This window comes from Heterodontus francisci, unplaced genomic scaffold, assembly GCF_036365525.1.
Source record: "Heterodontus francisci isolate sHetFra1 unplaced genomic scaffold, sHetFra1.hap1 HAP1_SCAFFOLD_166, whole genome shotgun sequence".
Classification (NCBI taxonomy): Eukaryota; Metazoa; Chordata; class Chondrichthyes; order Heterodontiformes; family Heterodontidae; genus Heterodontus; species Heterodontus francisci.
Window position 1 is genome coordinate 1,292,859 of NW_027141098.1, and position 12,284 is coordinate 1,305,142.

The window sequence follows — 12,284 nt, forward strand, 5'->3', positions numbered from 1 at the left end:
GGTCTGTCCCCGGGGATGTATTTAGATGGGGGTCTGTCCCCGGGGATGTATTTAGATGGGGGTCTGTCCCCGGGCATGTATTTAGATGGCAGTCTGTCCCCGGGCATGTATTTAGATTGGGGTCTGTCTCCGGGGATGTATTTAGATGGGGGTCTGTCCCCGGGCATGTATTTAGATCGGGGTCTGTCCCCGGGGATGTATTTAGATGGGGGTCTGCCCCCGGTACTGGAAGCTAGATGGGGGGTCTGTCCCCGGGGATGTATTTAGATGGGGGTCTGTCCCCGGGCATGTATTTAGATGGCAGTCTGTCCCCGGGCATGTATTTAGATTGGGGTCTGTCTCCGGGGATGTATTTAGATGGGGGTCTGTCCCCTGGCATGTATTTAGATCGGGGTCTGTCCCCGGGGATGTATTTAGATGGGGGTCTGCCCCCGGTACTGGAAGCTAGATGGGGGGTCTGTCCCCGGGGATGTATTTAGATGGGGGTCTGTCCCCGGAGATGTATTTAGATGGTGGTCTGTCCCCGGGGATGTATTTAGATGGGGATCTGTCCCTGGGGATGTATTTAGCTGGGGATCTGTCCCCGGGGATGTATTTAGATGGGGGTATTATAAGGGTATAATTAGATGGTGGTCTGTCCCCGGGGGGTAGTTAGTTGGCAGTCTGTCCCCGGGGGGGAATCTAGATGGGAGTCTGTCCCCGGGGGGGTATCCAGATGGGAGTCTGTTATTGGCGGGGTATTTAGATGGGAGTCTGTTCCTGGGGGGGGGGTATTTAGATGGGATTCGGTCCTGGGAGGCTATCCAGATGGGAGTCTGTTCCTGGGGAGGTATCTAGATGGGACTCAGTCCGGGGGGGTATCTAGATGGGAGTCTGCTCCTGGGGGTGTATCTATATGGGACTCGGTCCTGGGGGGGTATCTCAATTGGTTGTCTTTTAACAGGGGGAAGGGGATAATTAGATGGGGTTCTGTTCATGGGGGGGGGGGTGGAGTCTGTTCCTGGGGGGGATATTTGGATGGAAGTCTGTTCCTGGGGGGATATTTAGATGGGAGTCTGTTCATGTGGGGGGGGTTATCGAGATGGGACTCGGTCCTGGGGAGGTATCTAGATGAGACTAGGTCCTGGGGGGTTATCTGGATGGGACTCGGTCCTGGGGGTGGTATCTAGATGGGAGACTGTTCCTGTGGAGGGTATCTAGATGGGACTCGTTCCTGGGGGGGTTTCTAAATGGGAGTCTGTTCCTGGGGAGGTATCTAGATGGGAGTCTGCTCCTGGGGGTGTATCTATATGCGACTCGGTCCTGGGGGGGGGGCTATCTCGATGGGTTGTCTTGTAACAGGGGGAAGGGGATAATTAGATGGGGTTCTGTTCCTGTGGGGGCGTGGGGTCTGTTCCTGGGGGGGGTGGAGTCTGTCCCTGGGGGGGATATTTAGATGGGAGTCTGTTCCTGTGGGGGGTTAGCGAGATGGGACTCGGTCCTGGGGAGGTATCTAGATGAGACTCGGTCCTGGGGGGTTATCTAGATGGGACTCGGTCTTGGGGGGGTATCTAGATGGGAGTCTGTTCCTGGGGGGGCATCGAGATGGGACTCGGTCCTGGGGGCGGTATCTAGATGGGAGTCTGTTCCTGGGGGGTATCTAGATGGGACTCGGTCCTGGGGGGGTATCTAGATGGGACTCGGTCCTGGGGGGAGGTATCCAGATGGGTTGTCTTGTAACAGGGAGATGGGGATAATTCGATGGCGTCTGTTCCTGGGTCTATTGATAGTGAGGGTATTAGATGGGGGTCAGTTAACAGGAGATATCAGATAGGGGTCTGTAGATGAGGATTATTTAGATTGGGTGGGGGTCTGTACAAAAGGGGAATGTTATCCGGGGTGGGAGGGGGGAAATATTGCAGGGGATAAAATTTACATCGTGGATATAAATTGCGGTTGGAGGAAATTTTGCAGGCGGGCGGGGCGGGTGAAATTGCGGGGCGATAAAATTGCGGAGGGGGGAATTGCGGGGGGGGAATTTGCGGCGGGTTGAAATTGACAGGGGGTAATTGCGGGGGGTGATAAATTGCGGGGGCGATAAATTGCGGGAGGGGGGATAAATTGCAGGGGGGATAAATTGCGTGGGGGATAAATTGCGTGGGGGGATAAATTGCGGGGGGGATAAATTGCGTGGGGGATAAATTGCGTGGGGGGGATAAATTGCGGGGGGGGATACATTGCGGGGGGGGATAAATTGCGGGAGGGGAAATTTCGGGTGGGGAAATTGCCGGGGGTGGAAATTGCCGGGGGGGGGGGGAATTTGCCGGGGGGGAGATTGCGGGGGGGGGGGGATAAATTGCGGGGTCTATTTGGATGGGAATCTGTCCTGGGTGGGTGGTAGTTTGATGGGTTGTCTTGGAACAGAGGGAAGGGGATAATTAGATGGGGGTCTGTTGAGAATGAGGGTATTACATGGGGGTCATTTAACAGGGGATATCAGACAGTTGTCTGCAGATGAGGATTATTTAGATCGGGTGTGTCTGTACAAGGGGGGGATGTTTTCTGGCGGGGGGAATTGCAGGAAAAAGATTTGCGTGGTGGAGAAAAAATGTGGGCGGTGGATAAATTGAGGGCGGTGGATAAAATGAGCGTGGTGGATAGGGTCAGGAAAAGACAGAAAAATTTGGAAAGAGAGAGAGAAATGACAGATAGAGAAATAGAGAAGACAGAAAGATACAAAGAAAGAGAGAGAAAAAGAGAAAGGAAAAAAGTGGAGGGAAATAACAGAGACACAAAGAAATTGAAGGCACCAAAGAGACAGACAGAAAGCCAGTGAGAAAGACAAAGAGAATCACAGAGAGATTGAGAGAGAGGACAGAGAATCACAGAGAGATTGAGAGAGAGGACAGAGAAAAACAGAGAGACTGAGAGAGAGGACAGAGAATCACAGAGAGATTGAGAGAGAGGACAGAGAATCACAGAGAGATTGAGAGAGAGGACAGAGAAACACAGAGGGATTGAGAGAGAGGACAGAGAAAGCCATTGAGACAGAAAGACGCACAATCACTCAGAGAGAGAGAGAAACACAAAGTGAGGGACAGAGAGAGAGATGGAGGAACAGAGAGATCGTGCGAAAAACAGAGACAGAAATACAAGGTGAGGGAAAGATTCAGAAATAGAGAGAGTGAGAGAGAGATTCAGTGCGAGAGAGATTGAGAGAGAGAGAGAGATTGAGAGAGAGAGAGAGATTGAGTGGGAGAGAAATTGAGTTGGAGAGAGATTGAGTGAGGAGAGATTGAGTGAGGAGAGATTGAGTGAGGATAGATTGAGTGCGAGTGAGATTGATTGAGAGGGAGATTGAGTGCGAGGGAGATTGAGTGCGAGCGAGATTGTGTGCGAGAGAGATTGAGTGCGAGAGAGATTGAGTGAGCGAGAGATTGAGTGAGAGAGAGATTGAGTGAGAGAGAGATTGAGTGAGAGAGAGATTGAGTGAGAGAGAGTTTGAGTGAGAGAGAGTTTGAGTGAGAGAGTTTGAGTGAGAGAGAGATTGAGTGAGAGAGCGATTGAGTGAGAGAGTTTCAGTGAGAGAGAGACTAAGTGAGAGATTGAGCGAGAGAGAGAGATTCAGCGAGAGAGTGATTGAGTGGGAGAGAGATTCAGTGGGAGAGAGATTCAGTGGCGAGAGATTCAGTGAGAGAGATATTCAGTGAGAGAGAGATTCAGTGGGAGAGAGATTCAGTGAGAGAGAGATTCAGTGAGAGAGAGAGATTCAGTGAGAGTGAGATTGAGTGAGAGAGAGATTCAGTGGGAGAGATTCAGTGGGAGAGAGATTCAGTGAGAGAGAGATTCAGTGGGAGAGAGATTCAGTGGGAGAGAGATTCAATGGGAGAGAGATTCAATGGGAGAGAGATTGAGTGAGAGAGAGATTGAGTGAGAGAGAGATTGAGAGGGAGAGAGATTCAGTGGGAGAGAGATTGAGTGGGAGAGAGATTGAGTGGGAGAGAGATTCAGTGGGAGAGAGATTCAGTGGGAGAGAGATTGAGTGAGAGAGAGAGTGATTCAGAGAGAGATTCAGTGAGAGAGAGATTGATTGAGAGAGAGATTGAGTGAGAGAGAGATTGAGTGAGAGAGAGATTGAGTGGGAGAGAGATTCAGTGGGAGAGAGATTCAGTGGGAGAGAGATTCAGTGAGAGAGAGATTCAGTGAGAGAGAGATTCAGTGAGAGAGAGTTTGAGTGAGAGAGTGATTCAGAGAGAGATTCAATGAGAGAGAGATTCAGTGAGAGAGAGATTCAGTGAGAGAGACTTAGTGAAAGAGACTGAGTCAGAAGAAGGGAGAAAAGCAGAAACAGACAATAAAGATGTGATACCCTCCATCCCACACCGTCTGCTTTCCATCGTTGGACTCTTAACAGCTTCCCTCCATCAGCTCATCCATGGGGAAGAGATCCGAGAGAGGGGCATTGTGGTGGGATTTGGAGAAAAACGTCAGGACTGGGACAGAGAGTGTGGGGGATTCAGACTGGACTCTCTCTCTCTCACACACACACACACACACACTGTAATCAGTTCCAATTTCACCTGGGCACGGAGATTGAGACACAGAAACTCACCTTCAGAAACCAGCCGCATGGAAGGAAAGAATGTGGTCTGATGTTGTCCTAATATATCCCAGAACCTGTCAATCAAAACAGACAGTCTACCCAAAATGCAGCTCAACCAACCAGCTCTCAGCTTCCTCCATCTGGACACTCCCTCCCAGGTATGGGACAGTCCAAGGTGAGTCTCTGTGTAAACAGCGAATAGGGGAGCGAGGAATATTCCAGACATATCCCAAATGGACCATTCCAGATAGAAACCTGTCTGCCTGTCTCTCTCTCTCTCTCTCTCCCTCCCCCCAAAATCTCATTAACAGAGCAGAAAAGCTGCTGTAATTTAAAACCTGGAGGGGCGGTTTGGATAATGGCCATTTAACACTCATTGTATTAAATGTCTTTAACTATTCATCTCCAGTTAACAGAAAGATCAGAAAATGACTCATTGCAATTACCTTGAAATTCTGACAAAGTGTTATTGCTGGAGAGGCCTGTTTGACTGCAGTACAAACATGCGGTTTTTATTCCGTTTTTTATTTCCACTGTGTGACAAAGCCTGAAACTAAAGCCAGGTTAATGAGGCAGCCAAGGGAACTTTTATAATCAGTGACATTTCACACAACAATTCTTACCCATATTTACAGTTGTATTCATCAATGATTCTTTGCCCTGTATTTGATGCTGCTGTATTTATGTATTAACTGTAATCAATCAATAAAACCTTCTTAACATTCACCAGTTTAATGTTACAAGGGTTCACAAAGCTGGGAAATGGCCATTTAACACAAATGGTATTAAAGATCTTCCACTTTTCTCCTCCAGTTTATATAAAGTTCAGCAATAAAGACCTCCACATTCCGACAAAGTGTTTTTACTGCTGTAATAAAGTGTCACTTGTTTCCATTTGCTTCCAGATGGTTTCTATCCTCTGCTCTCCTGAGGGATTCAGAGGGATTTTTGTTCATTGTTTGTCCACATTCATGAGGTTCCAGATCCTCTGCAGCTGCTGTCCTGGAGAAATTAATTGCATTGCATTCAAATTCTTTCCCTCATTTTGGAGATTTGAGGAGAGACTGTTTACACTAGTAGAGCGGTGAAACAAATAGGCAGGGAGTTATTATGGTCTGGAATTCACTGTCTGACAGGTTTCTGAAAGCAGATTCAATATTAAATTTCAAAGGTCAATTGGAGTAAAATTTCAACTACTCGTAGTTACAGTCGAGAAGATACCAACATAGAAAGAGAAGTGTGAGAGAGAGAGATGTCATAACGTAGGTGATCAAGAACTCAACACAACTTATATTGAGAGTTTTTATTTCGAAATAACTGTTTCAGTTTTAATTGATCCTGTTGTTTTATTTATACATTACCTTTAATCACTCAATATAACTTTCCAAACAGGAACGAGTTTCATGTTACAGGTGTTCACACAGTAGAAAAATAGCCATTTTACAAAAGTTGCATTGAAATTATTTTATTCAGCATCTCAAGTTTACAATAAAGTAAATAATTCAGACTTGTGGAAACTTTCAAATTCAGCAAGGGAATCTCCCATCAGTAATGGCTCAGCATCTCCATATGCTGGTGTCCCTGTCTCACTGCAGTTACTGTCCCTTCCTCACCATCTCCATCTCCTGGTGTCCCTGTCTCACTGCAGTTAATGTCCCTCTCTCACCATCTCCATCTGCTGGTGTCCCTGTCTCACTGCAGTTAATGTCCCTTCGTCACCATCTCCATCTCCTGGTGTCCCTGTCTCACTGCAGTTAATGTCCCTCTCTCACCATCTTCATCTGCGGGTGTCCCTGTGTCACTTCAGTTACGGTTCCTTCCTCACCATCTCCATCTCCTGGTGTTCTTGTCTCACTGCAGTTAATGTCCCTCTCACACCATCTCCATCTGCTGGTGTCCCTGTCTCACTGCAGTTACTGCCCCTCTCACACCATCTCCATCTGCTGGTGTCCCTGTCTCACTGCAGTTAATGTCCCTCTCTCACAATCTCCATCTGCTGGTGTCCCTGTCTCACTGCAGTTCATGTCCCTCTCTCACCATCTCCATCTGTTGGTGTCCCTGTCTCATTGCAGCTGCTGTCCCCTCTCACCATCTCCATCTGCTGGTGTCCCTGTCTCACTGCAGCTACTGTCCCCTCTCAACATCTCCATCTGCTGGTGTCCCTGTCTCACTGCAGTTACTGCCCCTCTCTCACAATCTCCATCTGCTGGTGTCCCTGTCTCACTGCAGTTCATGTCCCTCTCTCACAATCTCCATCTGCTGGTGTCCCTGTCTCACTGCAGTTCATGTCCCTCTCTCACCATCTCCATCTGTTGGTGTCCCCGTCTAATTGCAGCTACTGTCCCCTCTCACCATCTCCATCTGCTGGTGTCCCTGCCTCACTGCAGTTACTGACCCTCTCTCACCATCTCCATCTGCTGGTGTCCCTGCCTCACTGCAGTTACTGTCTCTCGCTCACCATCTCCATCTGCTGGTGTCCCTGCCTCACTGCAGTTACTGTCCCTCTCTCACCATCTCCATCTGCTGGTGTCCCTGCCTCACTGCAGTTACTGCCCCTCTCAACACATCACAATCACTGCGATTTGCAGCTTTGTCCACGGGATACGGTTGTTGACAAAGCACCCGCTAGGTGGCGCTGTACTCGCACATGCGCAAAAGTACACTATTCCAGTTGAACGTCAGGGTCTGCCCACGCTCAGGCAGCTGCCAGGACTAAAGATGGCGCCGGTCAAATAATCACAGAGGCGGGTGGAGGGTGGGAGGTGGAGCTGGGGGTCTGGGGGGGGGGGAGGAGGGGGAATGGGATTTAGTTCCAGTGTTTGAAACCCTTCAGCTCTTTCTATGATTTCACTAATTTAACAATGAGATTGAGAGGGTATTTCACCCCCTTCTTCAGCTCCTGTCTGAATTTAGTCTGGGTCACAATGTAAATACATGTGTTGGTGCAGGAACTGAGAATCTGCAGCATCTTTGATGTTTGAGCTGTGATATAGAGAGGGTCAGTGTAGGAGGAATAATAATAATTATCTGTAATTCGACTGTAAATGATAAACACAACCTGGGTCACCCATAACAAAATAAAACTGCCGGATATACTGAAGAGTAAAATAATTGATTTCCTGCGATTCTCCATCTCTGGGTCCTTGTGATTCTTTGCATTGCTGTGGCGCCGGAATCCCCTGTGCACTTTACTGGAGAATAAAATCCGTCTGACAGTCAGAACGTTGAGCAGCAAAATCAGAAAGACCGGGACACAAGGGGTTAAAATGAGGTCAAACAATTCAAATGCCCCCCATATGGGGGAAGTCAAGAAGCTCAGTTTATTAACACAACCCATGGGAACATTATCAATAATGTATTCTTGTTCCAGTGTAAAGTACCAGGGGAGTGACTCTAAACAGCCCAGCACACTCACTGTTCCCACAACCACAGCCGCCCTTTTCTCGCGAGACTGTGAGCCAGACAGAAACAACTGTGGATGCAGAAAGCAGAAAGAGATTGAGAGAACACACAGGAGTAATGTTCAGGAATGAATATGGGAAATAAATTCCAACAATCCAGTACAATATGGGATCAGTGATAACGACCAGGAGATCAGACACTGCCATTCCCACCAGGTAGACACTGATACATTTGGAGAGACCGCACTTTGCTCGGGACAGGATCACAATCGCCAACAAGTTAACTGGAAGAGAGAGAGAAAAGGAAGCAGAGAAATTACTGATCTGACCTGGAGACAAAGCAGCAGTTTGACAGGATCTGGGCAGAAATTTCCAGCTTTGTTGGTGCATCGAGCAGTGAAAACTGATTCATTGACCCGGGCAGTGCTTTGTCAAAGTGAAATGTTTGAAAACACAACTATTAATAATGAATTGGGAAATTGGTCCATTCCAATACATTCAATACACAGAATAATCCAGTAATAATGCCACAGTTATTTAAAACAATACAATTAAATACATCATGCAGTTCCTGCAAGAATGAAAGAATGGACAATGAGGAGACTCCATCAGTCAATTGCTGAAAAAGAACAGGCGTCTGTGTAACACACACAGAGGGAAAATATACCAAGTACAGCAGCTCAGTTAAAATCAATTTAAACCATTTACCGCTGAGATACTGGCTGACCAGGAACTCCAATTGCTGCTAGCACCGGATAGTAAATGCCGTGTATCTGATACATTACTGGATATCCTATTCGTGTGAGAAGCAGAGTCTTCTATTAGCCTGGAATCCACAAATCCACGAGGCACACTGAGCTGATCCATTCCAATGGGTCCTGATTTATACAGGGGTTAAGTCGCCACTGACACGGTTATACCCCTGATCATTGCTATTAGTTACACTCACCTGAACAAACACATTACATCAGCAGCTTTGACTCTGATGTAAATAATGTGGTGGATAAAACACAATAATTTCAATGTCAATGACATTTTCTTACGAAGACCTCTCTCGGGAATAAACCTGAAATCTGTACACATACTGCATGGATGGCAATTATGAGAGGCGTCATTTACATTTTCCATATTATTGTATTGATCTTGTTCACTCCTGGCATTTCTATTGCAAATGTAACTGATCTGTCTGCAGTGGACACTGAATCCAGGGACAAAAGCAATCCCGTTTCACTCTGTTCCTGCCTTTTCCCAGTTAAAATGTGAACTTTGAGTCTCTGATTCAGGACCATGTTCAGGGTTACAGCCCAGAAACTACTGTGTGTGATATTACGGGACAGACACTGTACACATCCATTTGGGAGGCAGTTGGGTAGTGAAAATATCACTGGTCACGTAATCAAGAGGCCCAACCTGATGGCCTGGGGACAGGGGTTCAAATCCCACCACGGCAGCTAGATAAAACAGAGGGAGCTCCCTTTCTGTGTATAAAGCAGAGGGAGCTCGGTCTCCAGCTATAAAGTGGAAGGATCTCCCTCTCTATTTATAAAGTGGAGGAAGCACCCTCTCTATGTATAAAGTGGAGGAAGCTCCCTCTCTGTGTATAAAGTGGAGGGAGCTCCCTCTTTATTTATAAAGTTGGGGGCAATGAAGGAAAGAGGAGAGAGGGAAATGAAAACAAATGGGAAAATGGAGGTAGAGGGACAAAGTGGAAGACAGTGAGGGACAGAAGAGATAGTGAAATGAGACCTTGACGAAACCCCAGGAACAATCCCCATTGTCTGCCCAGTCGGTATTTGGGGTTTAATGTGATGGTTTTAGGGATGAGTGTTAGATGAGTGTTTGATATTTTTAAACTGCATTGACATTCCCAACAAAAGCAAGAGTTAAAGATTCAAAATTAACCAAACAAATGGCTCAAAGCATTGCCGTTCATGTACAGAGGGATAGAGAGTTGGAGGGAGTGAGACACAGACGGAGAGAGACACAGACAGAGTGGGACAGAGACAGAGGGAGAGAGAGAGAGACAGAGGTAGAATGATAGAGGAAAAAGGAGAAACAGAGACAGAGGGGGAGAGACAGAAAGGGAGGCAGGCAAATGCAGAGTGAGACAGACAGAAAGGGCGGCAAGCAGATGCAGAGAGAGAGAGACAGATGCAGAGGGAGAAAGGGACAGAGCGAGAGAGAGGGAGGGAGACAACCAGAGGGAGAAACAGAAACAACGGGAGAGACAGAGAGATAGAGAGAGGGAGGGCGAGATTATAGGAAAAACATTACATCTAATAATGTTGAAAGAAGATAGAATTAAAAAGTCAAACTGACTGTGTGCAAGAACTAATTTTGAATGGAAAGATCAGGGATTTAGTGTGAGTGTTTTGGGGGCAAATGTTGGATCAGTGATTGATATTGTCAAACTGAAGTAACATTTAATATTATTGAAAAAAATATTGTTTAACACTGACAAATTTTAGAAGCAGGAGAAATGGGATATTGTGTGTGAGGGGACCTTGACAGAACCTCAGTAACAATCCCCATTATCTGCACAGTCCTGTATTGGGGGTTTAGTGTGAGAGTTTAGGGGGCGAGTGTTGATCAGTGTTTGATATTTTCAAACTGCAGTGACATTCCCTGCAAGATCAAGACTTAAAGTTTCGAAATTAAGCAAGAAATGGATAAAAACATTTCTGTCCAAGGAGAGAGAGATGGTGTAAGAGACAGAGTCATGGAAAGAGGCAGAGAAAGAGGGAGAGGGTGAGAGGGAGAAAGAGAGAGAAAGATGGGAAGAAACAGACAAGAGAGGGAGAGACAGAGAGAGGATGAGACAAGTTGTAACAATCATTAACAATCCTCATTATCTGCCCAGTCCTGTTTGTGGAGGTTAGTGTGAGTGTTTTAGGGGTGAATGTTGGATCAGTGTTTCATATTTTCAAACTGCAGTGCCATTCCCAACAAGGCTATTAAAGTATATAAGAGCAGGGAGGTATTGCTGGAAGTGTATTACTCATTGCTTAAGCACCATAATGAGACCTCCCAGGGCAGGTACAGTGTGAGTTTGGATACAGAGTAAAGCAGTGGCTTGAGAGAAGGAGGGGGAGATGGGCAGAAAGAGTGAGCAGATACGGGGATGCAGGCAGATTGTAGGACAAACTTTACATCTACCCACATGAAAGAAATAAATAATTAAAAATATAAATGGACTGCGCACTGAAAATACTGTCCGCACACAACAACTAAAGTCACACACCATCCTAACTTGAAACTATATCACCATTCCTTCACTGTTACTGGGTCAAAATCCTGGAACTCCCTTCCTAACAGCACTGTGGTTGAACCTACCCCACATGGACTGCAACGGTTCAAGAAGGAGGCTCAACACCACCTTCTCAAGGGCAATTAGGAATGGGTAATAAATGCTGGCCTGGCCAGTAACGCACAGATCCAACAAATAAATAAGGCAAATAAAAAGTTGTCACCGAGTCACGTAAGGAGATATAACATGAGACGAACAAAAACGTGGTCAAAGAAGTTGGTTTGAGGGAGCGCCTTCAAGTAGTTAAGGGAATTAGTGAGACGGAGAGGTTTCGGAAAGGAATTCCAGAGTTAGGGCCTTGGCAGCTTGAAGGGACGGCCACCAATGTTGGAACAATTCAAATTGGAGATAGCAGGGATAGGGAGGGGTCATTTGTGGAAGACAGTTCCAAACTTCTATCACACTTGTATGCAGAAGTGTTTCGAAATTTCATCTTTGAAAGGGCTTTCGACTAATGTTTGATTTTTAGACATTCCCTCCCGTCCGAGACTGCCCCCATCGAATACTCACAGGGCAGTACGCACGGGGTTAGATACAGAGTAAAGATCCATCTACCAATGCCAGACTCACTGTTCCTCTATCTCTTTCTCCTCATCTCTCACTGCCTGCAATACCCTTTCTCTGCCTCTCTTTCTCCCTCTTCCTATCCTGAGAGCAAGAGGGAGACATTGAGATGATGTGCAGACGGAGATAGAGAGAAATGGGAGAGATGGACTTGGAAAGTGAGTAACAGAGAGGAGAAATAGGGTTTCAGAGAGTAGAAGAGAGGGGAAGAGAGAGATAGAGATGGAGAGAGCTTACCAGCAAGAGATTTCACCAGACATTACCTCTCTCTCAGTCCCTATCACTCCTTTACAATTTGTTACCATCTCCATCTATTTTTCTCCCTCGAACCCGATGTTTCACACTCCATGCCTCTCGCTCGTATGTCTGTGTATACTGCCGTGAAGGATTACATCAAATTATGTTTTCCATTTGCTCATTCAATCTCAGC